Genomic DNA, 12,917 nt, shown 5'->3' with positions numbered 1-12,917 from the left:
TTATCAGCATTACCGCACTTGATCTCAAAATTTTTGTAAGTTAGATATTAATCTTCCCATTTTACAGATAAAAACATGAAGACTGAATGAGGTTAGGTAGTGTCTACACAGTATAGGGATGGGAGAGGCAGTATCTGAATCATTCAGCCCATTTCCAGAGCCTGAGGTTTTAGCCATATACTAGCCTTTTGGTTTTTACCCTTCTGTGTTAATCATAATCCCCATCATTGAAGGCTGTGCATCTGAGCCTTTTTTTCCTGACAACCTGAAAGAGCCTCATTGAGGCAGCCATGAACTGCAACCCTGGGCAGGGCAGACCTACTTCTGTAAACTTACAATGGTGCTTTAACCACTTAGATGGTAAACAGCCTCTGAGGATGATGCCAGAGTGCTTTATGCCATCACCAGTTGCTCTAAAGACAAGAAATTCATCGTGACCCTACTGACCAGCTATACAATCATTGGCACCATAAAATTGCTTTGAAGTGAGGTTATAGAGTTTAGAGAAGAGAGGTTTCTTTCTGGGGAGTCACTCAGATTTGAGGCTTGCCTTATCCTTTTCTTAATTCTCCCTCATTATTCACATGTATTATTTACACACAATAACCACCTCTCAGATAGGGCCCTCTGAACCTTGCTGGCCAGTCTTTCTCAATTTGGGTGGTATGGTATGGATAGCCACATCGCCACTTCTAAATATTTATGTACATTTTTATCTTAAGAATCTCCTGTGTCCAGTAAAACATCATTATCTGAACTTGTATTACACAGTTCTTTGCCACAACTCAATGATTTATAAGGTCATGATCATAGGAATACTTGAATGTGCATAATGGCAACAAGGAATACCATGCACCGTGAGTGCTACACTAGGTAGAAGAGTGATGATCTTCTATAATCTTCAGGGGACAAAGTGCTTGGGGAAGCCTGAGTACTCTGGGCAGTACAGAACACTGCAACAAAGGGAGCAAACGGGGCTTTCCTAAAATAATAGGTGAAGAGTAAACTCAAAGGTGGAGGCCCTGCCCTCAGTGGGAGGTCTGCAATAAAGCCCCCCCCCCCCGCCCCGCTGCCCTGCCCCCCACGTGGCGCTGTTTAATGTGCAGCTGACAAAGGGTAAAGGAGGTCCTGGAAATGTTTACAGGAGTGCTCCAGAGTTTAACCTTCCATCACCAGCTTCCTGAGTTTTGTGTTCTGGGCTCCTAATGAGCAAGATGGTGTTGCTCTCACTTGAAATGATTCAGTGTTTATCTTGGCTTGATTGGTCTCAAAATAATCGTTTTACAAAGATGTGCAATGCCTTGTACTGCTATTTCCTCAAATTCACGTTCCTTTTCATTCACTCTTAAATGCCCAAATTGGGAACTGTAAAAGGCTACTATTTTTGGTCATCTGACTTTCCACTGGCATTAAAATCCAATAAAACAGACCAGACAAAAACACCCTAAACCCTTTTTGCCAGTATGGGGTGAATGTCAAAGCATTTTATGGGTAACTGAACAAGTTCTAGTTCAACAGAGGAGACTAAATGTACAGGACAGCAGGGGTGCCTGGCTGGCTCAGTTGGTTAAACATCAGACTTCGTCTCAGGTCATAATCTCACCATTGGTGAGTTCAGGCCCCACATCAGGCTCTGTGCTGGCAGCTTAGAGCCTGAAGCCCGCTTCAGATCTGTGTCTCCCTCCCTCTCTGCCCTTCTCCTGCTCACACACACTCTCTCTCTCTCTCTCTCTCTCAAAAATGAATAAACATTAAACTTTTTTTTTTTAATGTATGGTACAGCAAAAAGTTGTCCTTACTGGCTGTGTGATTTGGGGTAAATTACTTCATCTTCCTGAGCCTCGGTGTCCTGGGATGATAATAATGCCTATCTTATATATTCATTATGGACATTAAATGAGGTGACAAATATATAAAAAGCCACCCAGCATATAATAACACTTATTAAATGTTAGTTCTACTTCCTTTTGTGTCTGGGCTTCATTTACTTCATCTATAAAGTAGGATTTGCCTCGTAAGGATCAAAGGAGAACATGTACATGTAGACACTTCGTAGGTTGTGAGGTTCTCCATGTGGTAGTTATTGTGAAACAGGTCATTGTGTTTTCATCATATTTGAGTCAGTCACTCCTTTGTCTTCCAGATATTCCTTAATGTCAATACAGAACATGCATGAGAAGTTATCTGTCTGTCCCCAAACCTCCATTTTGAAGGTGCTGGAATATAAAGTATCAGGGTTAAGAGCTTTAAGAATTAGTAGAAAATAGAAGAAGAGCATTTTAATAGGAGGGGGGAAATGCCTAAACATTCCTCTAGACTAAAGGACATTTAGAGGACTATTTTCCAAATTCAGCTCGAAAACCTATTGGATTATGAAAATGAATTGTATGTAGTCTACAATGTTGTAGAATCTCAGAGACCAAGAGGCTCTCAGGTGTTGAGGGATTGGCTCTAAATTGTTTGTTTGAGGGGCACCTGGGTGACTCACCTGGTTAAGCTTCTGACTCTTAAAAAAAAGTTTTGTTTTTTTTTTTTTAACGTTTATTCATTTTTGAGAGCTGGAGAGACAGAGCATGAATGGGCAGAGAGAGAGGGAGACACAGAATCTGAAGCAGGCTCCAGGCTCTGAGCTGTCAGCATGGAGCCTGATGCAGGGCTTGAACACACTGACCACAAGATCATGACCTAAGCTAAAGTCGTATGCTTAACCAACCGAGCACCTAGGTGTCCCAAGCTTCTGACTCTTGATATCAGCTCAGGTCTTGATTTCAGGGTCATGAGTTCAAGGCCCACCTTGGGCTCTGGGCTGAGTATGAAGCCTGCTTAAAAAATTTTTTTTGAATTATTTGTTTTGAAGTTATCCTCTTATTTCTTTATCACAATAAAATGTTACAATGGAAATTTCAACTGGATACTAAGATACCATAGATTTGACACTCCAAAGGGAGGCCTTGTCACCATAAGCAAAATGAAGAGTTTGCTGGACCCCTGACACTTTACCCAGAGAGAGGTGAGCCCTAGGGGCTCCACCAGTGCAGGCACTGAGGGGGTGTGGCCTTGAGAATGGAATGCATTCTATACTTCCTGAGAGTTGTACAAATGATTCCTGGATGGCAAACTTTGAAAAACCCACAAAAGCTCCCCAAGAGGAAAAGTCGGTTGTGATTAAGCCTTTGACAAGAAACTTGGAAACTTCCCCAGTCACATTAATAAACTGGGGCCCTGAATGGGGTAAGGGAGAAGTTGACCAAAATCCCCTCCCCTATTGTAGATTTTCCCTGGCAGCAGCCTTAAGTCTATCAGAGTTTTGGGGCGCCTGGGTGGCTCAGTCGGTTAAGTGTCCGACTTCGGCTCCGGTCACAATCTCATGGTTTGTGACTTCAAGCCCTGCATTGGGCTCTGTGCTGACAGCTCAGAGCCTGGAGCCTGCTTCGGATTCTCTGTCTCCCTCGCTCTCTGCCTCTCCCCTGTTCATGCTCTGTCTCTCTCCCTGTCTCAAAAATAAATGAACATTAAAAAAAAAAGTCTATCAGAGTTTTGTTTTTTTGCATTAATCAGGCATCATAATTACCGAATAGAGACTGAGTATGTGCCCTAAAGGGGCCATAAAAAATTAGTTCCTGAGACCTGAGAGTGAATTGATAAGCCAGGGGTCTGCCTGAGTTTGGGGCAGTTCCACGTCCTGAAGATCCTTAGGAAGTCCATGGGAGTGGGGGGCCTGGGTGGTTCAGTCAGTTAAGCGTCTGACTTTGGCTCAGGTCATGATCTCATGGTTCATAAGTTTGAGCCCTACATGGAGCTCTGTGCTAATAGTGCAGAGTCTGCTTCAGATCCTCTGTCCCTTTCTCTCTCTCTGCCCTTCCCCAGCTCATTCTTGTGCTCTCTTTCTCAAAATAAATAAATAGACTAAAAAAGAAAGGAAGTATGTGGGAGCATGTTTTGATTATCACAATAATTAGCGAAGAAAGTGCTATTGGCATTTAGAAGGTTAGAGCCCGGGATGCTAAAAATCCTGAAAATTGCCCTGCTTGAAATGCTAACAGTGTCCGCATTGAGATACACTCATAGAAGCAAGGACAGGAGCATCTCTTTCCTGAGCAAAATTTTAAAAGACAGTGGAAGACAAAGATAAAAGTGTATTTTGATTATATCATAATTCATCATTCATGCTTATTCACCATATCCATTTCATTTGGGTTGAAATGATTTTGTGGGCTCTGTGCAGTGATCCAAGAGTCCTCCTGGGGGCTTGGATGTATTACAGCAGAAGTAGGTCATGGAGTAGGTGAGGGATCCAGCAGAAGGATCACTGACTGTGGGTGTTGCAGAGCCCTGGCCCAGATGAAGCCTACTGTGGTAACTGAAGACTGGGATCAGTGCTAGGTTTGAGGAAACGGGGCCCGCCCTGGTGTGGTAGGCTGAACAACGTCCTAATCCCCGAGACCTATGAATGTGTCACCTTACAAGGCAAAGAGGACATTGCTGATACAATTCTAGATCTTGAGATGCGAAGATGAACCTGGAGTTTTGCATGGGGACAGTGTATTCACAGGCTCCTTGTAAGAAGGAGACAAGTGGATCCAAGTCAGAGAAAGGAGATGTGACAACAGAAGAAGATGGAGGAGTATGGTGGTTCTAGAAACTGGAAGAGGCAAAGAAATGGATTCTCCTCTAGAGCCTTCAGAAAGGAACAAAGCCCTGCCAACACCTTTATTTTGGCCCATGAGAGCCGTTTGGGACATCTGATTTCCAGGACTATAAGATAGTCGAATGTGGGGTCTTTTTGTTTGTTTTTTAAAGCCACTGAATTGGTGGCAATCTGTTACAGCAGCAGTCGGAAAATCATGCAGCTGGCATAACGTATAATAGAAACCTTCTGACTCAGGAGACCAGTAGATCTCAGAGTTTTTCCTCAAGAGTCTCCATCCCATGACACAGCCTTCCCTACCATTTTTAAGATTCCAAGGAGATACAAAAGCAACTCAGTCAGTATCTCCCACCATATCTTGTGTACATTTGCAATCATGGCGCATGGTCACTTGACAGAAATGTGTGCGCACTGGGACAAGGGTCCAAAGTAAATACAAAGGATTTCCATATTATCTGCGTTTTCCTCACTAAAATTTCTCCTTCTCTCTGCATGGATAGTTGAAAATGTAGTCCATGGCATCAAGGACATCACACTGCTTACTTTGATTTTCACAAGGACCTCCCTAACCCTACTGATTCCTAGACTGGATCTAGTGCTGCCTCAGGTCTTACAGAAGCCTCAAGTAGCAAGGTGAAATACACATTGGAGAAAGTTAGGTGAGCATTGCTGCAAAACAAAAAGAACCTCCCTTACTTGGCAGAGCAGAGCGTTTAAAATGGCAGGAATTAGATCACCCTTTGCAACAACCAACTTGACTTTTTCCTCTTTCTTCAGACCCTAGTTAAATATTTAGCTACAAACTTGAAGATCGAATAAAGCCAGACTTTGAGTTTATTTGATAAGAAAGCTTAGCATCAGATACTTAAATCATTAAGGAGAAGAGACCAGCCTAATGTGCTGTAAAACTAAAGATCAACGAGGAGTCAACTTAGATTCCCTTCTAGCCTGTGTTCTACTCATTTCGGTAGGAAAAATGTTTATTCACTCAGAATTGGAGATCATGTGCTGAGTATGGATTCCCTGAGAAGGTCTGTTTTCTCTCAGGAATGCTTAGTCTGGCACAGGGAAAATGAAAACAAGTTAAAAAAAAAACCATCATTCCTGGATAGTAATTTTCTCTGGAGACTTAAAAAAAAAAAAAGGGAAATTAAAAATTGCCTCTGCAATCTCACTGTGAATGTCAAATGAAAATGCACAGAAGAGGTGGCCCTGGTAGCTCAGGTCCACCTTTAACTGCCTAAAAACAAAATTTTCAAATGATAATGTGTTTCCTTTTGTCAATCAAAAATTCCAGAAGAAGGAGACTTTTATATGTGTGTTTAATTAAAAAAAAAAAGTAAGCAGTACAATAGAGCTAATGTTGCACATATGGATCCTAATTTTGCTAAAGTCTGACAAACCTGAGAAAAATAATCGATGCTATGAATCAATGTGTAATTATGTTAGTATTCCATGTAAACCTATTATTCAATATAACATGCCTATGGGCCACATTAGATGAAGGTCCAGTTATGGAAATGAGGGCATTGGGCATCTGTTCACAGTTGGGAGGTTCTCCAGCTTTCACTGAAGACTGGCACCTCACTCCTCCATCCTACAACCTCCTTATCCTGGTGACCTTGAGAGCAACCTGTCCCCTTCTCTACCCCTCAACCTGTCCTCCACTTAGCTATCCACCTCCATGGCCACAGCCCAAGGCTGCCCACAGGGGCTCTAACGACACCCACCAGCTCTTGACCCTAAGGAGACCTCTCTAACCCTGACCCCTTTTTGTTCTTCTATTGTGAGTATCTCTCGCGCCTCAGCGCATACAGATAAGATCTCTCAGGTACTCACCTGAAAATCAGGGCCACATTAGTGCCCAAGGCAATGAAAAAGTGATGGTGCCCTTGTCCTAGATGTAATTAAAAAAGGAACTCTGATTTGTTTCTCGTGGTGACTACATTAGTGTTCGTTGATTTGTTTATTTTGGAGAAGGGGTAGGGAGGAAGTGAGGGAAGAATATTCTTAGAAAAAACTTTTTTTTTGATTTCTGGGTGTTCCCGCATTGCCAGTACTTCAAGTATGATTTAGTCTGCTAATTGGGTAACTGGAATCATTTTACGAGTATTCTTATCCCTTTTGCACACTAGTCCTCCACTGCCCAGCCAGTTCACTAGTTCATTGTGCTCTCATTTTAGCATGCCTCAGAATCTCCTGCGATGCTCACTCTCATTGCCTGTTGCAAATAAGACGGGGTCATGGCCCACCTCAGCTCCCACTGGCCGTGCGGACCTCCCAGGGGCCTGCCGTGACGTGGACTGCTCACTCCAAAGCTCTTAGCTACAGGGTCGGATCTGCCCTCGCCATGGTGACTCTGCGGCTTGCAGGCCAGACCTCTCTTCTCATTTCTCCATCTTCTCTGAGGCCTGAGGGAAATTCTGGTACCATCCAAGCCTCTTAGGGAAGCTTGTCAAAGGAGAGGCTAGCTCTGTCCTTCTGTCTGTTTAGACTTGTCCTACTCAAGTTGCTACTCTAATACAGCTGCCCAGTGGTGGCTCGGAAGAGGCTTCTTCCCAGGGGTCCAAGAGGGAAGCGGGACATGAGTGACCCCTGGCCTCCTCTCCCTCCCTTCAGACCTATCTGGATTTAGGAGTCACTCTCCTCTCCTCTCTGAGTGCTCCTGCCAACCAAGTGATCAAATTCTTTCCTGGAGGGTAAGCTCTTCTTACATCTTGTAGAATTCCTTCTCCCACCAGTTCTGTAAAAGCCTGACTCCTGCTCTAGATATCTGAGAGGAAGTTTTTAAAATACCGAAACCCTTTTCTCTCTCAAAAGGGTTTGGCTCTTGGCTCTGAAAGCTTGAATTTCAAAACTCTTGTTTCTGCTGGTTCCTTTAAAAGGTAGGTACTGAACATCACAACTGAGCAGAGATTTTGTTGTTGTTGTTCTGAACTGTATCTCACCTCCCGCTGAAACAAGCTTTATTGAGTTAAAAGGGATTAGACTGTAAAGAAATAGGGGAATAAAAAAATACGTTGGGTAATATTTGGAAAAAAACACAAAACCATGCACACATAGCCCCCCCACCGCCATGGGCTATTAGATCTTGTTTTGGCCTGGCCAGCATTTAAAACATTCAACTAATGGGGCGCCTGGGTGGCGCAGTCGGATAAGCGTCCGACTTCAGCCAGGTCACGATCTCGCGGTCCGTGAGTTCGAGCCCCGCGTCAGGCTCTGGGCTGATGGCTCGGAGCCTGGAGCCTGTTTCCGATTCTGTGTCTCCCTCTCTCTCTGCCCCTCCCCCGTTCATGCTCTGTCTCTCTCTGTCCCAAAAATAAATAAACGTTGGAAAAAAAATTAAAATAAAATAAAATAAAATAAAATAAAACATTCAACTAGTTGGCGATATTTTCAGTTGGATGATTTAATATAAAAAGCTGTATTTCTGCCTTTTCTTGGAGTCATGGTGACCTTGGGCTGTGGCAGTCACCAGGATCTGGCCTGCCCCAGAGGTCAAGGCTGCCCACCCCAGTTTGTTGAAGCTCCTGTTCAGCGCCCCTTGCACATTCCCCTCCTGGCCAAGCCCCAGAGGGCATTTGTAACTTCCGCCCTCAGTAGCAATTTTCAGCCTCAATCCTTCCTGTTGTACCTCTTAAGTTATTCTAGAACTTTGTACCTTCCTTAAACTCCTTACTCTCCCCCAAGCCCACTCCCCTGCACCAGATGGCCTATTTTGTTGAGAAAATTGAGGCCAGAATTACTGACTCTTCTAGCTGCTGCCCAACCTACAAAGTTCTCTATATCCCTGTTGGTCTTGCCTCCACTCTCAGGATGGATAGTCTTCCTTTTGGTCAATGCAACCTCTTCAGTTATGCTATTTGAAAACCATAATGTAGGGGTGCCTGGCTGACTCAGTTGGTTAAAGCATGCAACTCTTAATCTTGGGGTTGTGAGTTCAAGCCCCGTGTTGGGAGTTGAGCCTACTTAAAAAAAATCTAATTAAAAAAAAAGTAGGCAAAAATAAATAAATAAGTAAAAACCATAATGTTTTTTATGATTATAGAAATGACATACTCTCCTAACTGTTCAACCAAAGTTAAAAATAAAAGTAGTCCCTTCCACAAACCCACAATGATACTATTCTCCAAAAGTAAATGCTGTTAAATTACTGTTAAATATATGACAGGTATCCTTCTGATTTGCATACACAGTTACAACCACATATAAACTTAAATATATATGTATACACATTGTTCTATTATATTTTTCCAACCCTATGATTGCGTATTTCATACAATTTGTTTTTTTTTCTACTTAACAGTGATTGTAAATGCCTTTATGTGTTAGTTACATGTAAACATTACCTTTTTAATGTTCCATTGTTTGAGCATGTCATACTTATTCAAACTTCTTCAAAAATTGGTAGTGTATTCTTACTAAAAATAAACCAAATTATACAGAAGTGTAACAAGTGAAAGATTCTTTCTGCCCCATGATCCTCTTCTCCCATTCTTCCAGGGGTAATTAGTATTGGCAGTTTATTGGGAATCTTTAGAAACTTTTAAAAAAGATATGTTGAAGTATAATTCATAGAGTAAACTTTGCCTTGTGCAGTGTATAAATGTATGTAGTTGTGGAACCAACACCACAACTAAGTTATGGAACATTTTCATCACAAAAAACTTCCCTTGTGTCCCTTACGGTGACCTCCTTCCTGACCTCCAGCCCTGGCAACCACTGATCCATTTTCTGTTCCTACGGTTTTTCTTTTTCTTTTTCTTTTCTTTTTTTTTTCTTAACGTTTGTTTATTTTTGAGACAGAGAGAGACAGAGCATGAACGGGGGAGGGTCAGAGAGAGGGAGACACAGAATCTGAAACAGGCTCCAGGCTCTGAGCTGTCAGCACAGAGCCCGACGCGGGGCTCGAACTCACGGACCACGAGATCGTGACCTGAGCCGAAGTCGTTCGCTCAACCGACTGAGCTACCCAGGCTCCCCGTTTTGCTTTTTCAAGAGGGTCATATAAATGGAATTACACTGCGTGTAGCCTTTTGACGGTGTCTTCTTTTACTTAGCCTAATGCATCTGAGATTCATCCATGTTGATGTGTTAACCAGTCCTTATTTTGTCTAGTACCAGAAATAACTTTTGTTTCCAAATATGAAATCCTGCTATACCTAGAATTTAGCTATATACACATATATGTATGTATTTGTTTGTTTGTTTACTTAAATAGTATAACCCTACTTCACATAATTTATCAGATCCAGATCTAATTCTTTTTCTTGGCTTCAGAATATTACATCATGTACTTGCTATGTAATGTAATTCACTGTTATTCTCTCTCTCAAAGATATTATTTTATTTTTATTTTATCATTATTATTTTTTTAAGTAGGCTCCACGCTGTGTGAGGAGCCCAAAGCGGGGCTTAGATTCATGACCCTGAGCTCAAGACCTGAGCTGACAGCTAACAGCTAGGAGTCTGGAAACTGCTTCAGATTCTGTGTCTTTCTCTCTCTCTATCCCTTCCTTCCACCTCCAAGTTTGCTCTCTCTCTCTCTGAAAAATAAATAATAAACATTAAAAATATGTACTTATTAACTATTTGATTTTTGTCTTCTATGAAATGCCAGTATAACTTTTGTTCATTTTTCTATTAGGTTGTCACTTTAAAAAATGAATTTGAAGGAATTCTTTATATAATAAGTAGACTGGAAATATTTTTTCTAGTCTTTATTTGTTTATGGGGTCTATAGAAGCTGTTTGCTTTGTATCAATTCTGTAACACTTTTATTTATGAAGTCTGGATCATATCATATATGGGGAAATTTTTCCATGTTTAAAGCTACTCTCAACTCCAGAATTTAATTAATCCTTTGCTGATAGACATGTCAATTGTTTCAAATTTTCCATGTTGAGCACTCTTGTACATTATCTCTTTGCTTTTAAAGAATCTTGTAATCTTGTATATTTTTTCCTCTTATTGAGGATTTTTATAAGTTTTTTTGGTAAGACTTCTTTCTGTAAGATAAATTTCTAGAAGCTGGATCAAAGGATAGTCTTATTTCAAATTTTATGTATCTGTGCTCTTGGAATTCACATCCATCAGACTATTTTGGTACCCTGTTCTATCAGGTATTCTCTCTCCTACATACATCTTTGGCATCTCTCAATCTATGGGCTCTTTCTTTTCAGCTTACAAGTAGGCTCGGGACTCATACTTTCCTAGAAACAAAGCAAAATAAAACAAAATAAATTCTCTTGAGTGTGCATTTTTTTTTCTAGTTGCCATCACATCTCTTTTCTTCTTAGTCAACCTGTTGAAAGGGTGGTCCATGCTTTCTTATTGTGCATTAGTGCTGTCCACTGCCATCTGTATCCTACCCCTTGTACTCCACTGATGTTGCTGTGGAAAGGACACCTAGGGACCTCCAGATGGTTTCCCAACTTCATCTACTGGCCACTAGCTCCTCCTGTTACTCACTAGTTTCTGCCTCCATGACACCAGCTCTTTCCCGTACTCACCTTCCTGGTCAGACTTTTTCCCCATCTCCTTTGGGTTCCAACTACCAATTCTCTCTCCCTTAACTTTGGTGTTCCCACTGCTTTGTTCTTGATCCAGTGTTCTTCTTTCCATACATGTCCACCCCATTGATTATATGTATGTACTCGCACTTAATGTAATGCCAACCACACATGTAGGCTGAATGATGTCCCCTAATTATCTCCAGGTCCTAATCTTTGGAGCCTGTGAATGTTTCCTTATTTGTCAAAAGGGATTTTGCAGATGTGAATAAGTTAAGGCTCTTAAAATGCGGACATTATCCTGGATTATCCGGGTGGACCCAATGTAATTACTAGTGTCCTTATAAAAGGGAGGCAGGGGGAGACTTGACTACCGAAGAAGCAAGCATTATTTTACAATGCTGGCTTTGAAGATGAACAAAGGGCAGTGAGCCAAGGAATGTAGTTGGTTTCTAGAAGCAGGAAAAGGTAGGGAAAGTTCTCCTCCAGAGCCTCCAGAAGGAACCAGCCCTACTGATACCTTGACTTTTGGCCCAATGAGATGGATTTTAGACCTCTGACCTTAGAACTGTAAGAGAATAAATCTGTATTGTGTTAAGCCACCAAGTTTGTGGTAATTTGTTATAGCAGCCTCAGGATAAATACAATGCCCAAATCTGTATCTCTAATACTAGAACTTTCCTCTGATCATCAGAGTCATAGCTGTGTCTGCTTGCTATCCTCAAATTCAACATGACCCAAGCAGAAGTTATCACCTCCCTCTTCTACCTAGGTTTCCCTGTTTCATTTAATGGATCCACCACTCCCTGAGTCACACAAGTCAGAACCCAAGCGTCTTCCTGGTCTTCTCTCATCCACAGTCTTGGTCATCAAGCCCTGCAGTGTTTTTTCAAATATGTCTCCTCTTCTCCATTCCTATAGCCTTTTGCCCATGGATTGATCCCCTCCTCAAATCCATTCTTCATGTCAAAGCCAAGATGAGCCTTCTAAAAGGCAAACCTGCCCAAGCTCCTTCCTTTAACAGCTGCCCAGAGTCAAGTCCCAGCTCTGTGGCAGACCATACAGGGCCCCCCCCTCCCCCTTAGTCACATCTGTGAACACCTTGAACTCCACTGACACTGAGCTGTTTGCCATTTCCCCATCTATACTAGGTAGTTTCATGTTTTCATGAAACTTCATGACCTGCACCCCTGCTGCCCCCATCCTTCTTTTTCTGGTCAGCATTTACTTGTCTTTGTAACTTTGCTAATTTTCTCTAATGAGGCAGGGCTAAGTGTCCTTCCTTTGTTCTCCTGTAGCATTTTGTGAGTACATATTACAGCACAGCAGCTTCCACATGAAAGAGGCATTATCTGTATGCATCTTGCAGCCAGGACCAATGTCTTATCCATTTTTTAAAGCTCAGTGGTTTGTACAAGACCTAGTGTCTGTTGAACTGAACTAAATTGTATTGTAGACAGAAAAAAAATATTCCATTTGCTTATAATATTTAAAAAATTTGGAAATTTCTCTTTTATAAGCTTAATCTCCTCTGACAGTTCTGGGCTATAGCCATGTAGAGCAAAAAAAACAAAAACACAAAACAAACACTGTCTGAAAATTCCCAGAGAGAGGCATTTAAAAAAAGAACAATGCACATGTAAGTAAACTCTGTGGTCAACCCATCTTCTCAGTGTTCTTTCAAGAAACATATTTAAAATTTTATTGTTCCTTGATGTTCAAAACTTGTCAGCATATTTAAGAAAATGTCTAGGTAT

The sequence above is a fragment of the Herpailurus yagouaroundi genome, unplaced genomic scaffold (assembly GCF_014898765.1).
Source record: "Herpailurus yagouaroundi ecotype Mexico unplaced genomic scaffold, PumYag 140, whole genome shotgun sequence".
Taxonomy (NCBI): domain Eukaryota; kingdom Metazoa; phylum Chordata; class Mammalia; order Carnivora; family Felidae; genus Herpailurus; species Herpailurus yagouaroundi.
Note: the sequence above shows the minus strand (reverse complement) of the source record.